Raw genomic sequence first — 26,578 nt, 5'->3', positions numbered from 1 at the left:
TCAAAGATTTTGGATGAGCCGATGCTCAGCAGTAATTCTAGTTATCAGAATTTCACAATTTTTTCTGCCCGGCCATCGTCACCAAATTTTTGAAGAATTTGTATTTTATACGGAAGAAATTTAACTAAAATAAGTACTTACCTATCTTACAGATTCGCAGAATAATCCAGACTTATTGTGTACGCAGTATAAAGTGGGATTTACTACAAACTGTCCGAGTACTTCAATTTAGCTTCGTCCAGTAATGGTTCATCCCTTTTTTTATTTGCCAGGGTACTATTCTTTTAATCTAATACCATATACAATGTAATAATTCTTCGGTAACGTTTCGACTCTAAGTCAAAATAGGAATACAAAAATATCTCCCAAACCTCAATATTTAAAACACTACTTTTTTACTGGTCACTATCTACACTATCAATACTAAATATTTTGTCAAAATTTTTAGGTGGTACAGGAGTAAAATGTTTAATAGATAGTTAATGTTTAAGAGATTCATGATTAATAGTATCATAGTAATAAGAATGTTTTTAAATTTTTATTAAATTAATAACAAAAAATACAACTTCAATTTAATCTCATATTTTATTTAATAAACAAAAAAACAAAGATTTTCTTATGATTCATCAAATATAGCTATTGTAAGTTTTCAAATTGTAATCTCGAATATAATAACCGGCATAAAAAAATCATTAACAAACAATATACAGTGCTTTAATTTTAAAACGATCCACCCTTAATAACTATCTTCAAAAAAAAAAAAAAAAAAAAAAAAAAAACACGTCAAATTAGATATACAGGGGGACGTTTAATTATGCATTTACTGAAGTTCTGTCAATCACCTCCTCACCTCCAGCTAACCTCACTTTAATATGTCAAATGGGAACCACCATCGTGTGATACATCATAGCAAGCAGCGTAAAATTCTCTATTCAACGGTTCCAAAAAAAATGAAATCGGTAAATGTGTAAGCAAATAGTTAGCGAAAATGTCTAGAAATAATGAATATTTTATTTACGCCAAACTTTGGTATTTTAAATGAATACTTTTAGTGTGGTACCTAGATCATTTTAAAATTCTTATATTTTTTATAATAGATCATCAAAAAAAAATACAAGCAATTTAGAAGTTAAAATGTGTGGTAACAAACAGTACATTTAGTTCAAGCAAATTATTTATTTTTTTAAGTAAAGAATGTGTACCGTTATTTGCGAGAAAAAAGAGTGTCTTCAAATTTTTTGCAAAAATCTTTGCAGTGTTATAACTTTGTATGTGTATTTCACTTATATTTTTTGCGAAACCTACCTAATAGGTACAAAAAAACACTGCAATACCTTACATTTTTAAGGCGTTTAAAGAGCAGGCGATTTATTATTGTTAAAACTGTCAGTTTGACGCGTGCAATTTTTCAGTTTTAGTTAAAACAGTGAGTTAATAAAATGGTGTATACGCTAGCCGAAAGAATAGAAATAATTTTCCTTTATGGAGTTCAAGATCGGTGTGCTCGCAGAACCGCGAGAGCATTTAATGAAAGGTATCAAGATAAAAACGTGAGCCATAAGTACGTATTAGAATTGATACGAAAATTTGAAGAGACGGGATCGATTTGCAATAAGAAAAAATATGAAAATAGAGTTGTCGATGAAGCATGCCAGAGATGTTGAAGTACTAGGACAATTTGCTATGGATCCAACTTTGTCTATACCAAAGGCCGCAAAACTAACAAATATTTCCACTGGTTCCGTACATAAAGTTTAAAAAAAAAATAAGTTCTTTCCTTATAAAATTCATATTCTTCATGAACTCGGCGAAGATGATTTTGATAAGAGAATTCAATTTTGTGAAGTGATGTGCCAGCGAATTGACGACGATCCCTATTTATTGAAGAACATTTGCTTCAGTGACGAATCGACCTTTTTTTTAAATGGCCTGGTGAACAGCCATAACTGTAGATACTGGGATAATCAAAATCTGCATGTTTTTCGGGAAGGCCATACCCAATATCCCCAAAAAATTAATGTTTGGGCAGGAATTTATGGGAATGAAATAATCGGGCCATTTTTTTTGGAAGAAAATTTGACTGGCGAAATTTATTTAAACCTTTTAGAAAATGCAATATACCCTTCCACCATCCAATCTATGGAAAATCAAGTAGATCAACATGGTGCTATATTATTGAATGAAAATAAAATACATATTCAGTAGGATGGAGCTCCCGCGCACTACATTTTGGTAGTTCGAGAGTGGCTTGATGAAAATTTTCGAGAAAAGTGGATTGGCAGACGTGGTGCAATCAAATGGCCTGCGCGGTCTCCGGACCTAACCCCACTAGACTTTTTTCTTTGCGGCTACTTAAAAAGCAAAGTTTATAAAACCCCACCTGAGAGTATTGAGAATTTAAAGAATAGAATATTTCAAGAATGCAGAGAAATTAGCGAGCAGACCCTTGCCAATGTTCGTAAGGAGTTTGAAAATTGGCTTTTTTATTGTCTTGCTAATAACGGCGCGCATTTTGAACATTTAATAAAATAAATTTGTTAAACTAATTAAATTTCTTTTTCTACCCTACCGATTTACACTTTAATTGCTTCTTGGTCAATCAATTTTTTTTGTTTACAACCATTGATAGCATAATGAATGCCCTTTAAAATAATGTATCATACGATGGGGGTTCCCATTTGACAGATTAAAGTGAGGTTAGCTGGAGGTGAGGAGGTAATTGACAGAACTTCAGTAAATGCATAATTAAGCGTCCCCCTGTATATCTAATTTGACGTGTTTTTTTTTTTTTTTTTTTAAGAAAGTTATTAAGGGTGGATCGTTTTGAAATGAAAGCACTGTATTTACTTTTTACGTAAAAATATTTAAAGTCGGTAACGTGATCTAAATGCCTAAACAAAAATTAATGGTAATTTATTCTTTTATATTGCATTATGTATGGACACAATGGGATATTGACATGTAATCCTGACAATTTCCCCTTCTATCTATTGTAACAAGATTTTAGACGTTTTCCCATCCCTTTATATAGACAATTTCTGAGTTATGATCCCTTTTTTGAATGACCGGCTTAAAAAGTCAAAAAACGGTTTACGCATACATTTTTCAGGCGAATGAGTTTTTAACATGGCTTTTTCTGAATTTTTTTTTAAATCGTAAAATATATATGTCTACTGTTAGTAATGAAATAGCAATCACTCAAATATTTCTAATGTTTTAAATAAACGTGGCCAGGTAGGTATCTATAAGATTTCGAAAAAAAACTTTTGTCTCTTTTATAATATATATGTGAAAAATGAGATAAGCAGTACAGGTTTCACAATGATTTAATTGCGTTCTTTAACACACATCTTACTGATAGGCAACATAGCATAAACATAAGAGACTATGATTCATAATATATTAAAAACCGAGAATACCCCGGAGTATCAGCTAACTTACTAGTAGTACTTGCTTACTAGTAGTACAAATCTAACCAAGGGGACTCCTTTATACATTTAAATAGTATATAGATGTATGGATTTATTGTACGGGTTCAATGGGTTTTTAAAGTCCAAGGATTTTAAAAACCCATATTGTATAAAATACGTTTACTGAGCATTCGTAAGGACCATCCTGAAATATGCAAATATTATTTGAGCTTCTTTCTATGAATGCTATAAACATCGCACTTTGAAAAGGTACGAAAGATAAGGAAATGGTACATATATTAAAAAAAAACAGGTAATTATGATTTTACAGTAGCTTCATCTTTACTTTGTGAGAGATATAAACCCGATTTCTTGGAAAAACGTAGGGTTTTATGCTTGATTTATTTATTAAATCATTAATGAACTTATTAATAAGCATAGATTTTTTAAACAAATTAAAATTTAATATTCCCGAGTGGAATATACGTCACCTCCTCACTTTCTATATTCCCGATGTGACAAATAAACAACATAATCAATACAATAGTTCAAATAAGTAAATATATAAATTGTCAAAAAAGGAGATAAAAGCAATTAAAAATTGTTCAAAGTTCAACCCCTATACAATGAAACACAAAAATATACTAATAATAATATCAAATCGAACAAGTAATACATTTTATAAATATGGAGAGAAACAAAAAAAATTATATTAAAATATCTATACTTATTATTACAGATAAAAATCTAATTAAAAAAAAAATTAATAAAATACCAAAAATAAACAAAATCAGCTTCACCGCACCTACTCATAAGTTAAATTCACGAAATATCCGCCGTCTTCTTTTTTAAATATTGAAGGTGTTAGTACTTTCAATAAATGAGGAATAGTGTTATACAGCTTATAAACGTTATAAAAAAAGCTTCTATGAAATAGAGATATTTTATGTCGTGGTGGAGATATAAGACCCCTAAATCTTAGGTTTAAGCTGTGAGCATCGGTTTTATATTTTATTTTATTAGTCAAGTATGGTGGATTGTTATTAAAAATAATATTGTGAAAAATACCAATGAGTGCATTTTACGTCTAGCCTGCATATTTAACTATTTGACATCATGCAGCTTATGTGACACAGGATCGTATTTTCTTATGCCATAAATAAATCGCAAACAACTTTTTGGTACTTTCTCAAATCTGCTTTTTATTTTTTCGTCAACTGTTGATAAATGGCGATGCGGATAAAGCATCTTTAAGGAAATATATGCCGTTTGTATATAATATCCTATTTGCTCCCTAAAACGAAGTTCTGTATCAATTCTGAGGCCAAGATTTTTTGCGCAATTAGTAAATTGTAAGACCGGTCCTCCCCCCCACTTCTATATTAAGATCTAACATTAATCGATCCTTACATTTACCGAAAACCATTGCCGAAGATTTAAGTGGATTGATTAGCAATCCGTAGCGTGCTGAAAACTCTGTTAATTCTTTTAAATCTTTATATTAATTAAAGCTTGTGCCACCAGCCAAGTACTTGAGTGTCGTCAGCATAAAAATTTGCCGTCGTATTCTTCATACATGATGTAAAGTTGCAAGTATATATTATGTTAATTTACTAAACTTATCATTTTCTAATATATATCTCTAATTACCTTGCAGTTGTTATCGTATTTAAAAAATGTTATGATCTTTAAAAAAAAAACAAAATAATTATAAAAAAAAATATGTCATAATGACATTTTGTCAATAGGCATTTTAACCTGCTATTCATCAAAAAGTGTGCTATTTAGTTTGAGATCTCTGTTAGAAAATGCTCATGCCTGATTTAATTTTTTTTTCCTTAGGAAGTTCTTTTGGCAAATTCCAATTAAGATTACTTAAAATATTCGTAAATAATATCTATGTCTAAAAAGTGATTGTGAGGAGTGTTTTCATTATAGTAGATTTGAAAAAAAACATTTAACGCCTAAAAATTTCGTACATCATTATTTTAAGAATAATATTTTCTCTGTTTAAAGAATATTATCAAAATATGTAAAAATATATAAGATATCCCATTGCAACTTAAAAAAGTACCTGGTATCTGACCAGCATTCACAATAAAAGTATGCTTAGTAGTTCACATAATCTATAACTCTTAACTGATCTGTCAAACACTATTGCTCTATATGAGCAATATATACTTATTATACTTAACTTATTATATACTTAAGCTTATGAGCCATCACTAGTGCTAACTGAAAGTTAATTTCATTAAAAAAAAATAATCCCGAAGTCATTCAGTTGTCAGTTATGCAGCAAAGCTAATCTTTGAATCTCAAGAAAAATTTTATTTAACATCAACGATCAGCAAGGCTCAAGAAAATTACAGCATCAGGACTTATAATATATTAGGACCTTATTATATTTAAGAAATGTCTAAATGACAATTAAAATAGTGTAATGGTGAATACTCGGTAATTTACAATAAGAAATTAATAGATCAAAGATGAATTATGAAACAGGGGAATCTATAATTTAAACTCCCAGTACATCATTTGAGTGGAATACCACCATATTCTACACAGACATATATGCAACGGAGATCGGATTAAGAATATATGTGTACTATAAAAACTCTAACATAACAGAGCCTCTAGCAAGACGTGTATTTGTCATATAAAAAACCTCGATGGGTGGCAGAAAAAAGAACCAAAAGTGACATAGAAACCACGAGAAGCAAATATTGAAGTGTTCCTCGATATCACTCTCCTTCGAAATAAAACTCGGCAGGAATCCGACGTAGTAATCCACAGTCATCAGAATGACGACTGTGGATTACTAGCCAGGTACAGCTGGAAAAAAAGATTACAGAGAAAAAATTAAAAAGATTTAAAGAGGCTATTGCAAGTCCACTAATATAATTTAAAAAAATGCCCTAAAATTTTGTTATAGCAGGTTTTCTGAAATGTAAATTTCTTATATGTATTTTAAGAAACCCAAGTTGTTAAAGTGCATCCCGCGCTGTGTCGTGTTTTTGTACATGTTTTGTATCGACACTCTGTGTGAATAAATGAAAATTTTAATATTTCTACAAGCTTTCTAGAAAAGAACCAGCTAAACAAAGTACATTTGCATAAAATCGTAAAAGAGACGGGATTTGAGAACAGAGTTGACATAACTACATGTCTCCTTGACGAACATTGTGTTAGTGTTACAAATACTAAAATTATGCTCCTAGTTGTTCGACTTCAAATTTTATAAGAATGTACTGACATAGAAAATCAAACTTTAAAATATTAAATTTCAAAAGTTACATTCTTTTACATCACAGTTTAGGGCCCATACGTTTTTTCGCCAAATGTAATTGATTTCCTAAAAACACTTTTGAAAAACATATTGAGGTAAAATACACTCGTATTAGTTATTTTAATACCAGGTGGCTTAAAAGTGCTATACAGGGTGTCCCGAAAAATATGGAAAATCTCTTCGATTCAGGTAAAAAAAAAAATAATATGGAACTTTTCTATAAAATTTCCTATAGGCCCTCCCTACGAAGATACGGTCCCTTAAAGACGCCGCTAAAAATCGGTTTTTCTTGAATAACGTTTGAAGTACTTGGTATAATTTAATAAAAAATTTACGTGATCAACTCCACTAAGGACCTCTTAAAACGGAGTCCTTAAAACATATTTACCTTTTTTTATTTTACCAGGGGGCGGACTAGGTTCTACATTATCATGCTTACATTTTTAACACCCTGTATAATAAAGACTCTGAAATAATAAATATGGATAGCTTGAACCTTAAACTAAAGAAAAGTCACTTTTGTTCATTATCGATAAAATAAACTGTTTTGGAGAAAAAAATTAAGGAATCACTGTTTTATTTAATTAAAAAGAACCATGATGTTGTTACATATGTACATAACGAAAACAATTTGCATCTTTTTACCGGAATTTTTTGTTTTTCTAAACGCATCACTCTTGCAAACGTTTCTATGGTATACAATAAACAAATACCTATCTCTCAAAACTTGCCATCTTTCACGTTGCTAATGCATTGATCCTTTATTTCGGTAATAATTTATTGATTTTTGGATTTCTTGGTGAATTTAATTTCAATTAAATCGAAATATGAAATTCATGTTTATTGAGTACCTATCCATCTTATGTATGGTCTTACGTTGCAATGCATTGGAAGCAAAAAGGTTATATAAAGAAAGTTTTCCTAATCGCACTATTCCACATCAAAAGACATTTCAACAAATTAACCAACGTCTAAGGGAAACTGGTAGGCGACTCCACTTATTAAGGTAATATTATTGACTTTCTTTATTGTAATTTTAGGAGGTATTGGAAAAAACAGTAATGATGCTAGTCAGAGAAGAACAGTACGTACGGTACAACTGGAGGAAAATATTTTGGATGCTGTAGCTAATACTCCCTCAACGATCACTCGAAAATTAGCCGCTCAGCTTAATACACCAAAAACAATGATACATAAAGTACTTCAAGAACAGCTGTTATACCCATATTATCTACGAAAAGTGCATAAAATAACTCCTGAAGTATTTCCTCGTAGAATACAGTTCGCGAACTAGCTATTAAATCAGCAGCGAGCTAATCCAAACTTTATTAGCATTATTCTTTTTACCGATGAAGCAGGGTACCAAAAATGGTATTGTGAATTTATATAACTCGCATGTATGGGCTGATGAAAATCTTCATGCCGCTGTTGCTTCTCATCATCAACATCAGTTCCAATCAATTAATATCTGGGCAGAAATCAGTGGCAATTTTTTGAATGGACCAATCGTATTACCGCCACAATTGAATGCAGAACTTTATTTGGAGTTTCTTCAGAATAATCTTCTGGATTTAATAGAGCATTTGCTACTTGCGATAGGCTGAAACATTATTTTATGCATGATGGATCCCCCCTCATTTTAGTATTACTGTATGGAACTACCTGAATAACGTTTTTCTAAACTGTTGGATAGGTAGAGGAGGAGACATTACCTAGCCTCCTCGGTCTCCTGATCTAACGCTATTGGATTTTTACCTATAGGGTATTGGGGAATCTTAGTGTATTCAGTTCCTGTCGATACTCGGAAACAGCTTTTACAGAGAATCAGGGTTCATTGTCATATGATAAGGAACAATCCAGGGTTGTTGTGGCTAGTACAGCAGTCCACGACCGTCAACGTCGTACCCGCAAGTGTATCAGACGTCACCGAGCCCAAGTTGAACCTATACTTATAAAGTTTTTAATTAAGTGTTTCGAATTATTAGCTTCTTTTTTCATGTCTATCTATATCTATTATTTATTCTTTTATCAGGTTGATTTCTCATTTCAAGAAAAACAGAGGTCTAAATTTTTTTAAACAATTTTGTTAAGGTGCCTTTCAAGAAAACCCACCCTGCATTCTTACAAACATGTACTTTTTTAGATTAAACAACTTAATACAACTTCTCTGTTGTTTGAATAACTGTCATATCGCTGCAAAAAAGATCATATTGAACATATTACATGTTCTTTTTAATTAAAATAAAGTAATTCCTTAATTATTTTTTTTTGCAAAACGGTTTATTCTATCGATAATGAACAGTGCCTTTTCTTTAGTTTAAGGTTCAAGCTATCCATATTATTATTTTAGAGTCTTTATTATACAGGGTGTTAAAAATTTAAGCTTGATAATGTTCAACCTAGTCCGCTTCTGGTAAAATAAAAAAGGTCCTTAGTAGAGTTGATCACGTAATTCTTTTATTAAATTATACCAAGTACTTCAAAAGTTATTCAAAAAAAAACAATTTCCAACGGCGTCTTTAAGTGGCCGTATCTTCGTATGGAGAGCCTCTAATTTTTTTTTATAGGACAGTTCCATATTAATTTTTTATTTTCTACCTGAATCCGAGAGATTTCCTAAATTTTTCAAGATACCTTGTATAACATCTGTGTGTTTACATTTTCTTTAAGTTTATAATTTTTTTTCATGAAAATATGACTACAAATAACGAAGCCTTACAATTATATCATTTTTTTTCTTCCGTTCGTCGGACCCAACATATTTTTAGCTCGCCGTGTATCAGCGGACAATTTATCGTTAGCAAGTTCTACAGTCTGCATTTACAGAGGGGGAGAGACTGCCTTTCATACAATGAGGGGTGAAAAGATTTTAATTTGGGGGTTGACATATATCGAGTCCCCGCTATCTTGCTTTTGAAACAAAACCATGTGTTACTATTCCAACCGTTTCACACGGGTCAAAAAACTTTGATATTTTTATAGATGTAGCTAGCTATATTTTAGTGGGTTATTCGAATGGATATGAAATATATTAAAATATTTACAAATATTTTTAATTGTAAAGCCTACTTATTTGCTGCATGTAACCATTCAAATTACGGAAGAACGCTAATTTGTGATTATGTTTATTATATGCCTATGCATTTCTGTGATGATACATATACTTCAGATTACTTAAAAATGAAAAGTATTTTTGAAGAAAAACTCTTACTTAGAATGGCGACGGCTATACTATCTAGAAATTAAATTGAATCAATTAACCATACTTAAATATGCCTTATAAAATATCAAAAATATCTAATTTAATATAAAAAACTAGTTCTCCCTTTGATAAAAATATTGATAATATGCATTGTGTCGGAGCACGTGTAGCATATGCTCATTCCAGTTTGTTACCCCCTGTATATGGCACACGCTATAGTCGCGATCCCTTGATATTAAACTCTGTACTCTATTGTATTCTGGCCCAGACAGTTACAGTGACTGACCCAAAATTTAAACGATATTTCAATTCAGATTAATTCCTAGGAGCCATGTGCATAATTTTATTTTAGATTATTTCGTAATGTCGGGTTGATCTGGGAATCTTGTTTTTCTAGGGATTTTCGTATGCCTATTTTAAAAAGTTTTATGTGATTTTCTTTTAAACTATAATTTAATAAAGAACACAAAAGGGAGAGAAAAGAAGAGAAATAAAATGCTGGCCTAAAGTAACCGACTCATTACCATGATGTTTAAGAAATAAGTTTTAACATAAGAAAACCGCGGGTCCTGATGGAATTCCAATTTCCCTATCAAAGACTATGTAGATTTTTTTCGTCAACACTATGTCATATAATTAACTTGACTCTTAATACCGGCACATTTTCAGACAGGTAGAAAGTAACGAGGGTTACGATTTGCCTGGTTCTTAAAAAGGGGGATTCATGTTTGATAGAAGACTACCAACTGATGTCAATCGTTCTACAAACAGTTTGAGACTATTATCCGTCATAATTTTTCCGAAGTTCAGTATCGAGTATTTTTTCAGTAGTTTAGTAGTAAGTCGTAGTAATCAGTAAGTCGATTTTTACAACTTCCTTATCAAACTGTTTAACATGAAGTGGCTCATAGTAGATTATTTTTTCATGTGTGCTTTCCATTTGATTGTAACTTCAAATATGCACCACTGATTTAATCATTCAAGTCACAGTAAAGACTAATAGCTAAATTTCAAGTAAATTTATGATTTATTATGCAAATACTGGTTATATACAGAACATTTAAAAAATATAAAAATAAAAAATATATAAAAAGAATATTATTTTTAATACGTTAGAAAATAATTATCATCCTATTGCAAATGCACACCTTTTCATATTCACAAATTTTAAACATAACCCCTTTTTAGTTATTTAAAAAAAAGCTGCACGAAAAATAAATCATACATCCTTTTTTATATGTATATAGGGGGATGAAATCGCATTAGGACCAGCTGATATATATCGTACAAAAGAAAGCTTAGGGGTGGTTTCCCCCTATCTCGTTTTGCCTAAGTTGTCTAGGCCGTTCACCTCTTATACGTCACACTAGATTATTAACTACGGACTATTGGACACCTTTTTTGATTGAAGTCGACCGCAGAAAGGGCTTGATTTTGAAATGAAAAATAGTTTATTAGACTATGGGGCTCTCTACATATCAATTTGTTACAATAAAATTGTTTATATTTTATATTAATTAATTCACACAAACTCAAAAAATAGTCTTTTTTTGGGGAATATATAGTTAAGCTTGACGACAGTATGAGATATAGATAAAAGAGGCCTAAAATTCTATATAATATATTTTTTAAATTAGATAATATTTTTTTCAAAACAAGTTATTCGTAATATATACTACGGAAAATTAATTGGAAACCTCTAAACTACAACATAGCCTAAAATGTTACATACTAACATAAAAACAAACAAATGCTTTTCATCTATGTACAATATTCAGATAAGACGAAATAATAACTGAGACTATAAGAGAAAAAATTAAAAATTATTTAAATATAAAAAAAATATCACGTGGGTACTAACCTATGTGAAAGATAATATGGTACAATATGTATAAGCACATTACACTATTACTTTTCCCGACACCCTATATACATATAGACTATATGTGTTCTTAGTTCTCACGAAAATAGATTAGAAAGTAATTTTATTAATTTAGCGATTCGCTTAACCCATAACTACCACTTAAAGGCATTTTTTTTAAAATATTGTTTGCTAATTACATTCTTTTTCGGAAATGGCTTATTGTTAATAATGTTAAATAACGTAATGCACTAATTCTGTATTGTTCAATTTCATTGCTTCATTGTTCTGAGTTAAATGTTATCAAAAAGTTTGTAAACGCGTATATAATATTTTTTAATCATGTAATTTATGAATGAATTATTGGTCACCTGTTGTTTTTCTACGCATATATTAAATTTTATCGAAAACTTATTTGTTACAAATGCTTAGACATTAGTAGAATTATAGCTCTTCGACTTCAATAATATGTTAATAATATATGTTAAAATAACCATTATTTATTCTCATGCTTTAACGAACTAAGAGAATTTTAGAAGTTGGCTCTAATGATAACTTAACTTACAATATCCTATAAAACATTATATTGTATGTAGCTATTTAAAAACTTAACTTTCAGCTCAGCAAAACTTTAAACTCAGACAAATTACTAAATAAGGCAAAAATTGTCAACAGTCTTAGATTTTTGCTGTAAAAAATCAATATTAAAAGAATCAATACAGTGTGTATACTCAAAACTATATAAAAAATTAAAACCTTATTATAAGATTCAATTTTACAGTACATACCATATTCTACCTTAAAATCTGTAATTTAGACTGAATTCTTTTTAACACCTTGTTAAAACACATTTTTTTAAATGTGTAGGTCGCCTTTTTTTTTGTTCCATGCAAAATCTGCCTTTTGTGGCGTTTGGGCAATTTTAAAAAAAGTTAGGAGGATAATTTTGTTTTTTCAGATAAACAAAGAATCCTGAAAATGAATTTTCTTTGTAAAATATTCAGTTGCGCCAAAGGTTGTGAGAAGGAGAACAGGCTAATGACCCTTAATATCTACGCCACTGGCGAATTTTCTAAAACAATGATATTTATAATTACCTGAAGATGTACTTCATTCTCTAGAGCACAATATGTTCTTTCAACACTCGAATGTTTAAGTAAGACTTCTGAAATATCTGTGCACAATTTGAATATTTCTTAAAATTTTTATTGGGACATTCACTGAATGTCAATTACATATTTCTAATATTGTTGCCTGTCTTATCAAATTTGTCAAATTGCTGATGCATTTCTTTATTTCCTAAACATATTTCCTGAAGAAATGCAGAACAGAACAAATATTATGTTCTGAAATATCTGTTAATAGGCAGCCTCCCTCATACCCTTTGCTCATTCGTAAAAAAAATTAACAATCCCCATTTCTTTCAGAAATTCTTTTATCTCATCTCTCTATAGTCCTCCGTTTTCTGTCAAACTCTTACAAACCGCTACAAATATTTATGAAATGAAAATTTGTAATAGTTGTTACCAGAACACCACAATATAGTAATTACCAGACATTTTAGCTCACTATTCGCTGGTACGTCAACCGATTTAATTTTTTTTAGCACTGTTGAATAGACATTTTAATGCTGCTTACAATGATGGGTCACGCCATTTGACATATCGAAGTGAGGTTAGCTGGAAGTGAGGAGGTGATTGTCAAATATAAAATTAAACGTCCCCCTGTATAGCTAAGTTGACGTGTAAAAATGAAATTTTCAAATTTCATTAATTCATCTAAGGTTTCTAGCAGGAATTATTTATTAATCAGAATTCACATACAGTTTTTAGTTACTGTATGATATAATATGAATGTACACTTAATAGGCAATACTAACATTTTTCATACCTATGTATGTTTATTTGAATGATCATATATTATTTTATGGCATACTTTCCGTGAATGTGGTATTTATCTCAATCGAAGTATTTGAACCAATGGTCTATTGTGTCTCTTCTTTATAATTCCTAAAATATAAGAAAATTGCATCTGTTAGTATCATCGAAAAAGAAAGAATATTATTAATTAACCTAATTGAAACCAAATTTTAATATCTTAATTATTAATAAATCGACGGAGACAGGGTAAAAAAGTTGGCTCCAGGAATCCTGTTAACATTATTTAACTGCTGTTAGTACTATTTAACACCCTCGATTCTCAGTTTGGCCTTTATACCTATATCTTTTTGGGTTATTACTGCTTTTTCCTCTTGGGGATTTAATAAATTTATAAGTTTAAAAGGTACTTACCTGCAGTGTACAGAATATACACACAAAACTAAAACTTCTTTAACTTAAGGTTTAGTTGTTTTTTGTATTATTTGAAGCATTTTCATAAAACCGAAAACATCTTGCAAATCTGCAATGTTTCCCCTTTGTCAAATGTCAAACTGCACTTTTTAGTAATTGTAAAATGTAGTGAAAACTGAAAATAATTCTATTAAATAATAAACGGTAATATAATATTCTATTATTATTTTTAAAAATATATTGAATTATTATGAAGCGGCCATTAATTATCATAATAAGCATTTTTAAAAACATGTAGACATGTTTCTAAAAATTAAGAAATCCAACTAGTAATGATTATTAAGAAACATCGCTGCAAATGCGCCTTATTATGTCTTAGACATTAGGAGATATAAATGGTATCAAAATGTTATGTTTATTTTTTCACCTACAGGGGGGTCCAAATTAACCCAAACTTTTTTTTTCAAATGAAAGCCACTTTTTTTAAACTCTCATTAAAAAGAGCCCTTTTTCCTGATTAAATTGCCCTATTTACTTTTGTAATTATCTAAAGGAGAAATACGAAAAAAAAAATAAAAACCATTAAATTATTAAAAGTCTCGAAATAGTTTGTGTTGGTAAATTTTTGGCGTGTTTGTTTATTTTATTGGTATCGAGACATTTCCTGACATTGTTGTAGTGTCACTGTTAAAGTGAATTTCAACCAGTTGTGAAATAAGTTAACTTATATTGAAAAAATGCCTTATTTATCCGAATCCCACAAGATTGAAATCTTAATGATGATTGGTTATGGGGACAGAAGTCGTACTCAGCTAGAGGTGGTCCACTTATTCAGGCAGAAATATCCAGATTTGCCACCTATTAACCAAGGTACGGTTAGTAAAATCGAAAGCAAATTTCGAGAAGTTGGGCACGTGAGGAATGTTTCAAGACAAAGCTCTTCTAAAATCGATGAAAACACCCAATTAAATGTATTGTTAGCGATGGAAGAAAATCCGGTAACTGCAGCCAGAAGAGTAGCTCGCGAAAACTCTATTCATCATAAATCTGTGCTAAAAATTTTAAAAAGTGCAAACAAACGACTTTATAAAATGCAACCCGTTCAAGAGTTATTGGAAGACGATCCAGATCGCAGAGTTCAGTTCTGTGAATTAATGATGAACGCCATTGACGAAAATCGCATGTCTTCGGAGTGGATCCTTTTTTCTGATGAGGCTACATTCACCCTAAATGGCCATGTTAATAAGCAGAACTGTCTGTGCTACTGGTCTGACAAGAACCCACACTGGGTAAGGGGAACTAATACACAATATCCCCAGAAAACTAATGTTTGGGCTGGCATAATTGGCAGGCAAGTTATAGGGCCCATATTCTTCAATGATACTTTAACTGGGGAAAGATATCTAGAATTTCTTGAACATGAACTAGTTCCAGTCTTACGTGCCTTATATCCGAGTCAGTTCGATCTAGATTTGTATGATGAAAGAATCTGGATGCAACAAGATGGTGCTCCCCCACGTTATGGCCGTAATGTACGCCAGTATTTAGATGACAATTTTCCAAACAGATGGATTGGTAGAAGGGGTGCAATCGAGTGGCCGGCACGTTCTCCCGATCTCACCCCACTTGATTTTTTTCTGTGGGGACATTTGAAAAGTCAAATTTATATGAGCAAAACAGGAAACCTAGACGAACTCAAAGAACGTATTAGGCAAGAAATCCGACAAATATCTCCAGAAGTGTTAGAAAATGTCAGAAACGAATTTTATTATCGTCTTGGGCTTTGCCATCAAGTAAATGGTGCTCATTTTGAGCATCTTATACATTAAACGCAACTTTAAATAATTTAATGGTTTTTTTTTTCGTATTTCTCCTTTAGATAATCACAAAAGTAAATAGGGCAATTTAATCAAGAAAAAGGGCTCTTTTCAATGAGAGTTTTAAAAAAGTGGCACCATTCACACATAATAGTATATAATATGGTTAAACTTCAGGAGACTCAAACATGTGTCAAACCTTTTTGGTGTTTCCTGAATGACCTATGCTATTAGAATAAGCGTACGTACTTTAATAATATCGAATTACAAAGTAATTATGATAATTTGAATTAAAGTGTTTAGTCTTTGGCTAAAATTTTGAAACATCGTCTCTTTTTAACATAACTTTTTCATGAAAATCCACTTTTTTTTGTTTCTTGTTGTCTCCTGTCAAAATTATTCATCTTTTTTGCCTAGACCACCCTGTGTATATTCAGTATACAATTTTCTTAATTTAAAAACTAAACTTTCTTTAATTTATAACACAACCTACAAAATTCTTGATGCAAAATTGCTTCCACTATTAATAGTATTAAAATATTTAGAGCAATCAAAAAAAAAAGTTTCGATTGTCACGCACTCTTTTTCTGTAACGCTTCACCAATGGTCTTTGCTTTCATCACATTATATCATGTAACCGGACTAAAATACGCTTACATAATATAAAGGGTTAAAGACAAAACCCTACAAAATTACGGAATAGACAGTATATAGATACATAGTACACTACATTAGTGCCTTACGCTTGTGAACATGTACATACGTACAATAGGCAATAGGGTAGATATTAAAGTTTCACGCAAAGGGTGCGCATGTGCAGTAAACATATGGTTAAAGGACTCGGATGTTTTGAGCGCGCGACCCATGTTGTTCCGCCAACGCCAGTCACTGCGACCGACCGATAACGGAGAGACGGGTGTACTTTTAGTTAATTTTTTATTTTTTGTTTTCGTTCCTTTCCTTATTTTCGCTTTTTGTGCTCGAGTTCTGCTTTTATTGCCCCAATCGTGTACTTTTAGTTTTTCTGTTATTATATAGCCGATCTTTTTTTTTATTTAGGTAAGTCCTTTATCATCGTAAATACATAGTAAATTATCGATTTTATGTCCTGAGTTTATTTATGTTTTGACTGAAGGCTCCCGGTTTTTTCCGGAAGTCTCTTTTTGTAATGTGATTTTCCCTAATTGTTTAAGTACTTATTGGTCTCATTGGGTGTAAGTAATACCCTGATATGTATATAAATTATGGGGGTAAATATCTATTTTGATTTTCAAGTGTATATATTTGCACAAACTGGAAATATGAGTCCACATAGCTGTTAGTGTTGAAAGAAAATCTCTGCAATATACAAATGTATAGTTTTACAATATTTAATTACCTATTTTATAAATAGGAAATTCTTGCTGCAATTATTGTTATAAATTGGGCATTAAGTGAATAAATAAATCGATCATAACGCGTATAAAAATGGAAAATCAAGATTATATAAAATTTTGCAGAGATTTAAGATTTGTATGTTTGCCTCTTTTACTAAAATAGATCTCTTCTAAAAATAAATCTCCACGGTGTGTGCGCATACTAGGAAGTTTTAACACAGTGCCCCCATAATTTTCAGTTTTTAGATCTGTTCAGATTTTATTATTTTCTGGTATTTAAAGCTTTTGGTCAGAAATATTGACCATTTATATTTTTAAAAATTCTTCTATTATTTACATTCTATTTTTATGTTCTAAAAATAGACTCAACCTGGTCATCAGCCATCAACTATGGCCAAATATTTCTTGATTTTGTGTGAACCTTGAAATAAGTTTGGCAGAAAAAAATAATGCTTTGAATTTTTAATGACTTAATACCTACTGTTTCCATGTCCATGTTCAACTTGAAAATTTGATTAAATCTAAAAATTATAACCTTCCATTTTGGATATTTAATTTCTTTAAAGTAAATTTTGAGTGAATAAATGTAGAAAATTGAATATTTTCTATTAGGATTTAATTATTACACATTGTTCTAAGTAGGTATGTGTGCCTTAAAAGATTTTTACAAAAACTACTTTTGTAATTATATATATGTAAGTACATACAAAATGTTTCAGTTGTCTATGATTAAAAGTTTTTTTTTCTATGTAATTTGTTATATTTTACTATGTTTAAAATTTTATAAATATAGAAATTGTTGTCTGCACTTCTTGCAAAGTAACAGCAGCCTCTGAATCCACACACCACCTGAATGTTACCAGCAGTCTCTGTGGTAACATTCAGGTGGTGTGTGGAATTTTGGTAGGTAGGTAGGTAAAAATTTTTCGAAAAGTGTTAAGTTTGCACTACATATTGCAACATCATTCAATCAGATAAACAGGCTTTTACAAGGAAATGGTTCACTCCTATAACTCATTATTTTTTTCCAGAAAATTCAAATTAAATAATTCAATTGCAATGAATGTATTTGAATCGCTTTTTGTGACTTCAGGCTTAATTGGGCCGTTTTGGGATTATGATAGCTAGGCTTAGATTTATGCTTAATTCTTTAAATATCAGTCTATGTCTTTACATTTTTTACTTACAAAAAATTGTCTCTTAGGTTTTTCTTCTTTTCAAGCAATTTAAAAAAAATTAGAACCATATAAAATTTAGTGTAGAAGTTAGTAAAAGCCATAAGGTTGTTAGTTGTATATTCCAAACTATCATAATCCTCAAACAAAGAATAAATCAGCAAACAGATTGTTCTTGCAACAACCTTGTTTTAAAATATTTCTTAAAGGTATAATATCAATGTTTTAAAATGAAGATAATTCCTAGTGTTATGATTATGTTGAAATATTTTTCTAGATTTCTAGAAGGAATATTGAAATAAAAACACATACAAGAATTTTGGAGTTTTTGAATTGATTTTGATATGGCACATGCTTGCATCATTTTAGATTATATGTCCGTAATCAAGTATAAGCAAGACTAATTAATTGCATAAGTAATATTTTATTTTTTCTGAACAATGCATCTTAAATTTATATAATTTATATTTATTATATGAGAAGCAAAGGTTAATTTATTGTCAAGTATAAGGCCCAAATTTTTTACTTTTAAGACTACTGCAGTTTTTACAGTGCAAATTTTAATAACATTTTTTGAAATTTGATCAATATTTTTTTTTATTTAAGTGCTCCATTCACTTAGCTTGAGGCATTTAACTTAAGACTATGGTTTTCAGCAAATTTGTAAATATTATTTAAGTCCTGATTGAGTTGATTTTGAGGAAAAAGAAAAGTGCCTGCAAAAAATCTGTATACATCTGAGAAATGTCAGCATATTGTTGAAGTTTAGAATAAGAGATTACTTTTTTCATGTTGAAAAGAACAATGGCCTGAGAATAAATCTTTGTAGGACTCTAGTTTTAATTGAAATATAGTTAGATTTTGAAATATTGGGATGTAAAAATTTTGGATGTAATAGATTTAACAGAATTAGATTGAAGAAGAATTAGAATTATTTGAAAAACCATAATAGTGAAGTTTAGCAACATAGTTTGACTAATAGTATCAAAAGCTTTGCTGAAGTCAAGAAGGCACAAACCAGGTTATTAACCAGTTTTTTATTTAAAATAGGTATTCAACAAAAAATAAGCAATAGGAATCTACCAATATGACATAACATCATATTGTTCTATACCATCACTGTTCCAGTCAACTCAATATAAATTAATAAGCTACTGTAATTAATTTATTAGTTCCTTTGATATTAATGGCATTCTAAAATGATATGTCATAATAAGAAAAAATATACTGCATGTCTCAGTACTGTAAAATAAGTAAGTTATGGTCATTTATGGTAGAATCATAATGTATCTTTATCTTACATATTTATCTAAGTTTATGCAGAGTGACTGTGAAGAATGACTATGGTAAATTTTAAAATGTTTTTGTCAAGAGACAAACAATTGATAGGGGCAAAATACTTGTTTGCACTACCATGTAAGTTAGTTATTGAATTAAAAATATTCTTGCTTTTCTCTTTGGGGATACTAGTTGGTCATCCCTTTTATTTTGGTGATTTTTCATAAAATTCCTATCGAAAATCCCTATTTGAAATCGAAAAGGGATTTTCTGAAAAATAATAGTTTCAAATAGTGCCTTTCTTATAATTAAATTTCTAGGTTACCTACATACAGGCCTAAAAAAATTAAATATGCTAAAATTACAGATTTAGGGCATTTAATGGCCAATAGCTAAAATATCTTATTTAAATTTTAAATTGTCCAACTTTTCTACAAGTTATACCTGATATGTATGCTCTGTGTATATAATTTAGCAGATTTTTAATTTTGAAATAATATACGTTTTAAATAAATAGCTTTAGTTTTTCTTTTCTAGGCAGCTAACCCAATTAGTGTACATTTTTACATTTTATTTAAAATATCAATTTTATTTTTAATTTTAAAAAGAAATTTTGTCATAGCTTAAATTTTTCTAATAACTGCTTTCTTAACAAACTTTAGGCTTGTCAGGAAAAAAATATTGTAAATAAAACATTTTAATTATTTAATCAAACTTAGTTTTAAAGGCCAATTTCTATTTTAAAAAAAATTACATAATTTCTTTGGTATTGATATATTTTATACTTAATGTACCCATTTCTTATTTTTCAATTTTATACCGTACATGGTAAGAAATGAGTGCTAAAAATGTCAATTATATCTTTGAACCATAACTAAATTTAAAAGCAATATATTGTGTTCTAAGTGGTTCTAAAAACAACCAAAACCATGTAAGAGAAGTAATTAGTAGAAGCTATAAGTTTAATATTATAGTAACAAGCCTGAGTGTACCTGTTTAGTTTTATTATATATGCAACAAACAATACTCAAATGATCAAAGATCAATAATCAAATAATTGCTATTGACTCCACAAGTTTTTAAGTTTATCTAAGATGTAATATTTTAGTATATTTGGAATGACCACATACATCGATGAGACAAAATAAATAGGCATGTACATCAGAATTACAAGGTAACTCATTAATGTCTCAAGAGTGAAAAAAAAACATATTGAAAAAATCTATCTGGAGGTATACAACACGCAAACTTCTGTCGTATGTTAAGTGCCAGTACGAAATTATAAGCTTAATTATTTATTTGCTACAAAAATAATTATTCCAACCTTCTAAAAAATGCAATTGCAATTAACGCACGATCTATTAGTTTGTAATATCTTTATTATAGAGGTATACTGTTTTATAACGTTATGTATATACATATATTATTTATTATATATACAAAATATATATATATGTATATGTGCGTTTTTTTTTTTAGGAAAAAAAAGCTGAGTAAAAAAAGTTTGTTGGTACTTGGCATGATATCATATTTTTAAGGTTTTATCATTTAAATCCTATAACTGGCGAGTAATGTTATATAGAGGATTATTAGCTATGTGGTCATCATTATGAGATCAAGTTATAGACCAGCCATATCCCTAAAAAATATCCATAATATTTATAATTCCATATTGTAGCCAGTTTTGTGTGTGTCTAGTCTGTGGAGCGAGTAACTGCTGAAGAGGAAGATTATAAATCATCAATGTTATAAAGCAAATTCGGAGATCACTTGCACAAAATTATTTGTAAAATATGCATTTTGGGCAAAACCACTTGGTACAATTTTATCCTACCTTATGTCAAAATAGTATTCGAACATTCCATGTTACCATTCTCCCTTGTGTTTTATCATTTAAATCCTATAACTGGCAAGTAATGTTATATATTAGGATTAGCTATGTGATCATCAACTTATAGACTAGCCATATCTTTATAACATGTCAGAAATATTTATAATTTGATATTGTCGTCAGTTGTGTCTGTGTCTTGTCTGTGGAGGATGTAACTGCTGAAGAGAAAGATTACAAACCATCAATGTTATAAAGCAAATTCAGAGATCACTTGCACAAAATTATTTGTAAAATATGCATTTTGGGCAAAACCACTTTGTACAATTTTATCCTACCTTATGTCAAAATAGTGTTCTAACATGCTTAACTTTCAAATAAAATAACTCTAGTTTTAATTAAGAATTATTTACTGAAATATGGTGTAATAAATAATTATAATCAATATATGCTTATTAACATTAAATAAACCTTTATCACCTATTTAACATTAATAAGGAATATTTGTTATTTTAAATTTTATGGATCGTTTCATCAATGAGAAAACGTACACCTTAATATCCCCGATACTTGGATCCGCCAAATTTTGTTTTCAAGGGGATTTTTTTTTCCAATGTCAGCTTCACCCCCCAGCAGTTCTGGACCCCAACTCTAGAGTCTTAAAAATAGCAAATGGGGCCGAGTGATTAGGAAATGGGCGACGAAATGGGGTTTTCTTTTCGAAAAGACTTTTTAATACTTTTCCAGGGTTCTAAAATATCATGATATTTTTATAAAGATCAAAATATCGGATATTTATTGTATATATCCAAATCTTGAACAAAATCATGTAAAAAAAACAAAATGAAACATTCTAAAATATTGTCTCATTAATAAAAAAAACAACATATTTATTTTTTAAAATGAATTAATCGTTCGTCATCAGAACTGTATGAATTAATCAATGTACTAGTCTCTGGTGTAGGAGCCTGATCCCAAATTCAATCGAAATTATGTTGTTGGATACCTAACTTTTGATTTAAATAGGAAAACAAGTTTAGCAGTTTTTTAAGATCCCAACCTATTTCGCAGTATAGACTGGACTATTCCAAAAGACGAAAAATATCTATTCACAGCTGCCGTTGCTGCATTAGCTGTCAATAATAGCTCACATAAATCAAAAAATTTCCCTTTTTCTGAAGGCCATTCATCTCCAATGGTTAGAGATTTCCACCATACTAATGGCATGGTTTTTTGAAAATGTGCATCAAACATATATTTTGGAAATTGTTTTGATTGAGATATCAATGCTATGACAAAAGGTAAAAATTCTAGCTGTATCTCATTGATAAACTGGTAAGCTTGTTCTTTTTGCATATTATTTAATCTCTTCCCAAGAAACATATGATCCAACATGTTTGCTGCAAAATGAGCCTCCCCTCCTATGGCCATAAAAACTGTTTCTTCACATGTAAGGGCTGATCCTTTACTGTCATTTCCAAAGAATTCCATATTTCTACAGAAATAGAATTTGTTGTTGATGTACATTGCATGGGATCCAGTGCTACAACACTTGGTGCCATACAAGCTAATAAATCAACAGCATTCATTGTGACATGAGTGTCAATAATTATTTTTATTATTTGACTATCAATAGCATCTTTGTTATCTTGGCAAAGTTGGACATTGTTGTGGACTCTCCAACCATTTGCTCCAACCATCTAAAGGCATGCACACAACCTGATCCTTTAATTTTTCTTTACACTTTTGTTTTGCTTCCTTGTAGATAGTGTCTAAAGGAGGACCTCCAACTTAATATCCAGAAGGGCCTTTGTAACCCAGACGTAAGATACACATTTTCTTGAATTCACCATGATCTGCATGGTTAAATGGTGTACTCATGGCAAAAAAGTATCGAGCAATTTGTTTGTTTATCTTATGGGTATATTTATTAGAAGTGCCAATTATGGCTAAATCTGTGACCATAGATAACGTCTTCTGTTGTTTTGGTGGTGGTGGCTGTAGAATAACTTCTCTTGATTATCTGATTATAGTCTTGATTATCTGAAAAGAAAACCAACAATTCAGTTTCCTTAAAAAATGGTCAAAGGACAATTGCGCAATTGTCCTTTGACCATTTTACGTGATTTGTATTTATTGTCATATACCTCCTGCTAGTAGCAAATGGGTTTATGATATGGTGTACGATTACTTTGAAACATTGCAATATTTATTCAACAAGAAAATAATTATAATGGGTGATTTTAATATCCCCAATTTTCTTAGTCACCAGGATGACTCTATTATGAGATCAACCTTGGCTAATATGAATATAATGGAATTAATGGAAGAATTCTGGATTTAGTAATAACCAATTTGTCTGAGTGTGAAGATCATTTAAGTAGTTTTGCTTTTGTTGAATGTGATTCTAATCATCCTTAATTAATTGTGAATTTAAAGGGTAAATTACCTCAGACTAATAATTTCACCCACAATTTACAGGTACAGAATTGTTTCAATTTTACACGTGCTAACTGTCCAACCAAGTTATATAGCTTAATTGAAGCTGCTGACTGGCAAGAGGTGTTTGCCTCTTTGGATCCTAATGTATCTGGCGATAGCTTTTATAGTACACTTAATGAAATATTTCATAGAGCAGTTCCGCTTAAAAATCGTTAAAAAACATACATTTCCAGTCTGGTTTAATTCTGATATGATAAAAAATCAAACTAAAGACTTAAGAAATATAGAACTCATTATTATGAAAATCACTTTAAAATAGTTCAAAGCAATATTAAAGAACAAATTAGGGTTGCTTTTTTAGTTTTTTTCTCGAACAGCCGAAAATCGAATTAATGTAGACTCCTCCGATTTTTGGAACTATGTGGAGAATAAGAAAGGAATTTCACGTATTCCCGGAGTAATGATGTTCAGGATCGTATGATAAAAGATCCACAGCAAAATGTTGATGCTTTTGTAACTTTCTTTCAAAGCGTAGATATTGAGTCGGACCCATCTAGTATTAATGTTGATATTGAATCGAGCCAGACTATTAACAACTCTCTAAATTGCTCTTATAATTTTTCGAAAGATGAAATTGTCACCGCCTCTCATAAACTACTAAAAAGTAAGTTGAGTCTTGTAGTTAAAGATTATATTCGCGTTTTGTAAGGGCCTATTGCGCACATATTTAATCTTATCTTGTCTTCAACAGCATTTCCCGATAAATGGAAGACTGCAAGAATATCCCCGATATTCAAAAAGGGACCGAAGAACGACATTCAAAATTACAGAGCTATATCGATCTTATGTAATTTCTCCAAACTTTTTGAAATAGTTCTTTATAATAGAATATATGCCCACGTCAAATTAGACATAGCGCCTAATCAATTTAATTTCGTTAAAAATCGCTCCTGTACAGTAAACCTGGCTTGCCTAAATGATTATTTGTGTCAGCATTTGGATAATAAAGATCATGTTGATGTAATCTACCTTGATTTCTGCAAAGCTTTTGACCAAATAACCACTTTGTTCGATTCGTCTTTGTCTACTTCTTCATAAGCTAACATTTTTTGGTTTTTCTAAGGATTTAGTTGCTTTAATAAAATCTTATTTACGAGGTCGTAAATAATTTGTGGAATATGAAGGTTTTAAGTCTCCTGTATACGAAGTGTGCTCGGGAGTACCGCAAGGATGTAACTTGGATCTGCTTCTCTTTTTATTATTTATAAACGATCTTGCCAAATTTCTGTCTTGTCAGAGTTTACTGTTTGCGGATGATATAAAATTGTTTACAAAAATAGATACTGAAGAAGATTGCGAATTTCTTGTGGTAAATCTTAAAGTGAGTTGAGAATTGGTGCAATGTCAATAGGCTATATTTAAATGTTTATAAATGCTCTATTCTCTCATGTTCTAGAAAACTGTTGTCGATCAATTTTAAGTATAGGGCAAATAATGTTGTGTTAACCAAGGCAAGTGGATGAGGCAATTGATCTGGGAATTACTTATGATGCGAAATTAAGTTTCGCCAAGCATGCAGCAAAAATAGTTTTCCATTCTGCTAAATTGTTGGGTTTTATTTATCGAACTGTCGGCATTTTGAAAATATTAATACTTTAAAAAACTACTTTCCTTCTCTTACATACGCTCAAAATTAGAATACGGATCTCTAATTTGGTACCCAATTTATATTTTTTAGCTACCTGATAGATGATATTAAGCGCATTTAGCGCAAGTTTATGAAGTATCTCTAGTTTAGAGAGCACTGAAATATAGCAGTGACGAAATAGCCGAGACGGGGATTTCCCTGTAATAATGCGTTCGAAGACGTTATAATACAGGTCTAAAGTTAAATTTAGTTTTTTTTAAATTTCTTCTTCAATGTCCCAGATTTTTCTAAAATTATACATATATAACTACTAAAAATATAAATTACCTAATATACCTATATCAGGTAGCAAATATCATGATAAACAGTGCATCCGTAAAAGATACATTCAATAATATGTAAATGACCATTTCTGAAAAAAATGCCCAATGTCGATTTTAAGATAGGGTTTAGGGGTTTTCTACGTGGAAATGAAATATACAGAGTGACTCAAAAAAAAAGATATGACATCATCAATATGTTTTTTAAATGGAAACCACCATTTTTTAATGCAGAATCAGAAAGAACGCGAAGTATATCGCTGATATACATATATCCTTGGAAACCTGCTTTTCACGTTTATCAAAACCTATTATTTCTTTCTTGTTATCATTTCAAGACTTGACAGAAAAATTATAACAAGAAAAGCCAAGACCTACGTTGGAGAAGTAATGGGCTACACATAACCAATCTAGTCCTTCGTAACCAAAACACACAAATTGCACAACTACATTGGTCAGTTGAGACGACTTCAAACAGAATTAAAAATGGTAAAATACTTATATAATAGAAATAATGATGTTAAAATTGTAGCAAATGAAATAAGTACTATTACATTGAGATTTAAAAAAAAGAGAAAATTAAAAAAAAAACATAAAGAAACAAATATATCCAACTAAATTTAACCATTCTGGTATCCATATTG

At 30.3% G+C, this 26,578-nt stretch overlaps 1 protein-coding gene across 6 annotated transcripts in view; it reads left to right on the top strand.

Annotated features, from left to right (window-relative positions):
- The window catches only part of LOC126748310 (ELAV-like protein 3), a 53,359-nt gene that overhangs the window by 7,118 nt on the left and 19,663 nt on the right, over positions 1-26,578 (top strand). For 4 of the 6 annotated variants that reach the window (XM_050457454.1, XM_050457452.1, XM_050457451.1 and 1 more), the window contains exon 1: positions 16,739-16,926. The exons of 1 other annotated variant lie outside the window; for it this stretch is intronic. The gene's annotated coding sequence lies outside the window, so the exon portion shown is untranslated. Of the gene's footprint in view, positions 1-16,737; positions 16,927-26,578 lie in introns of those variants that run through there. One more of the 6 variants, XM_050457450.1, reaches the window with a different exon arrangement.

Source organism: Anthonomus grandis, chromosome 22 (assembly GCF_022605725.1).
Source record: "Anthonomus grandis grandis chromosome 22, icAntGran1.3, whole genome shotgun sequence".
NCBI classification, from domain to species: Eukaryota; Metazoa; Arthropoda; class Insecta; order Coleoptera; family Curculionidae; genus Anthonomus; species Anthonomus grandis.
Note: the sequence above shows the minus strand (reverse complement) of the source record. Positions and strands in the feature narration are given on the sequence as shown.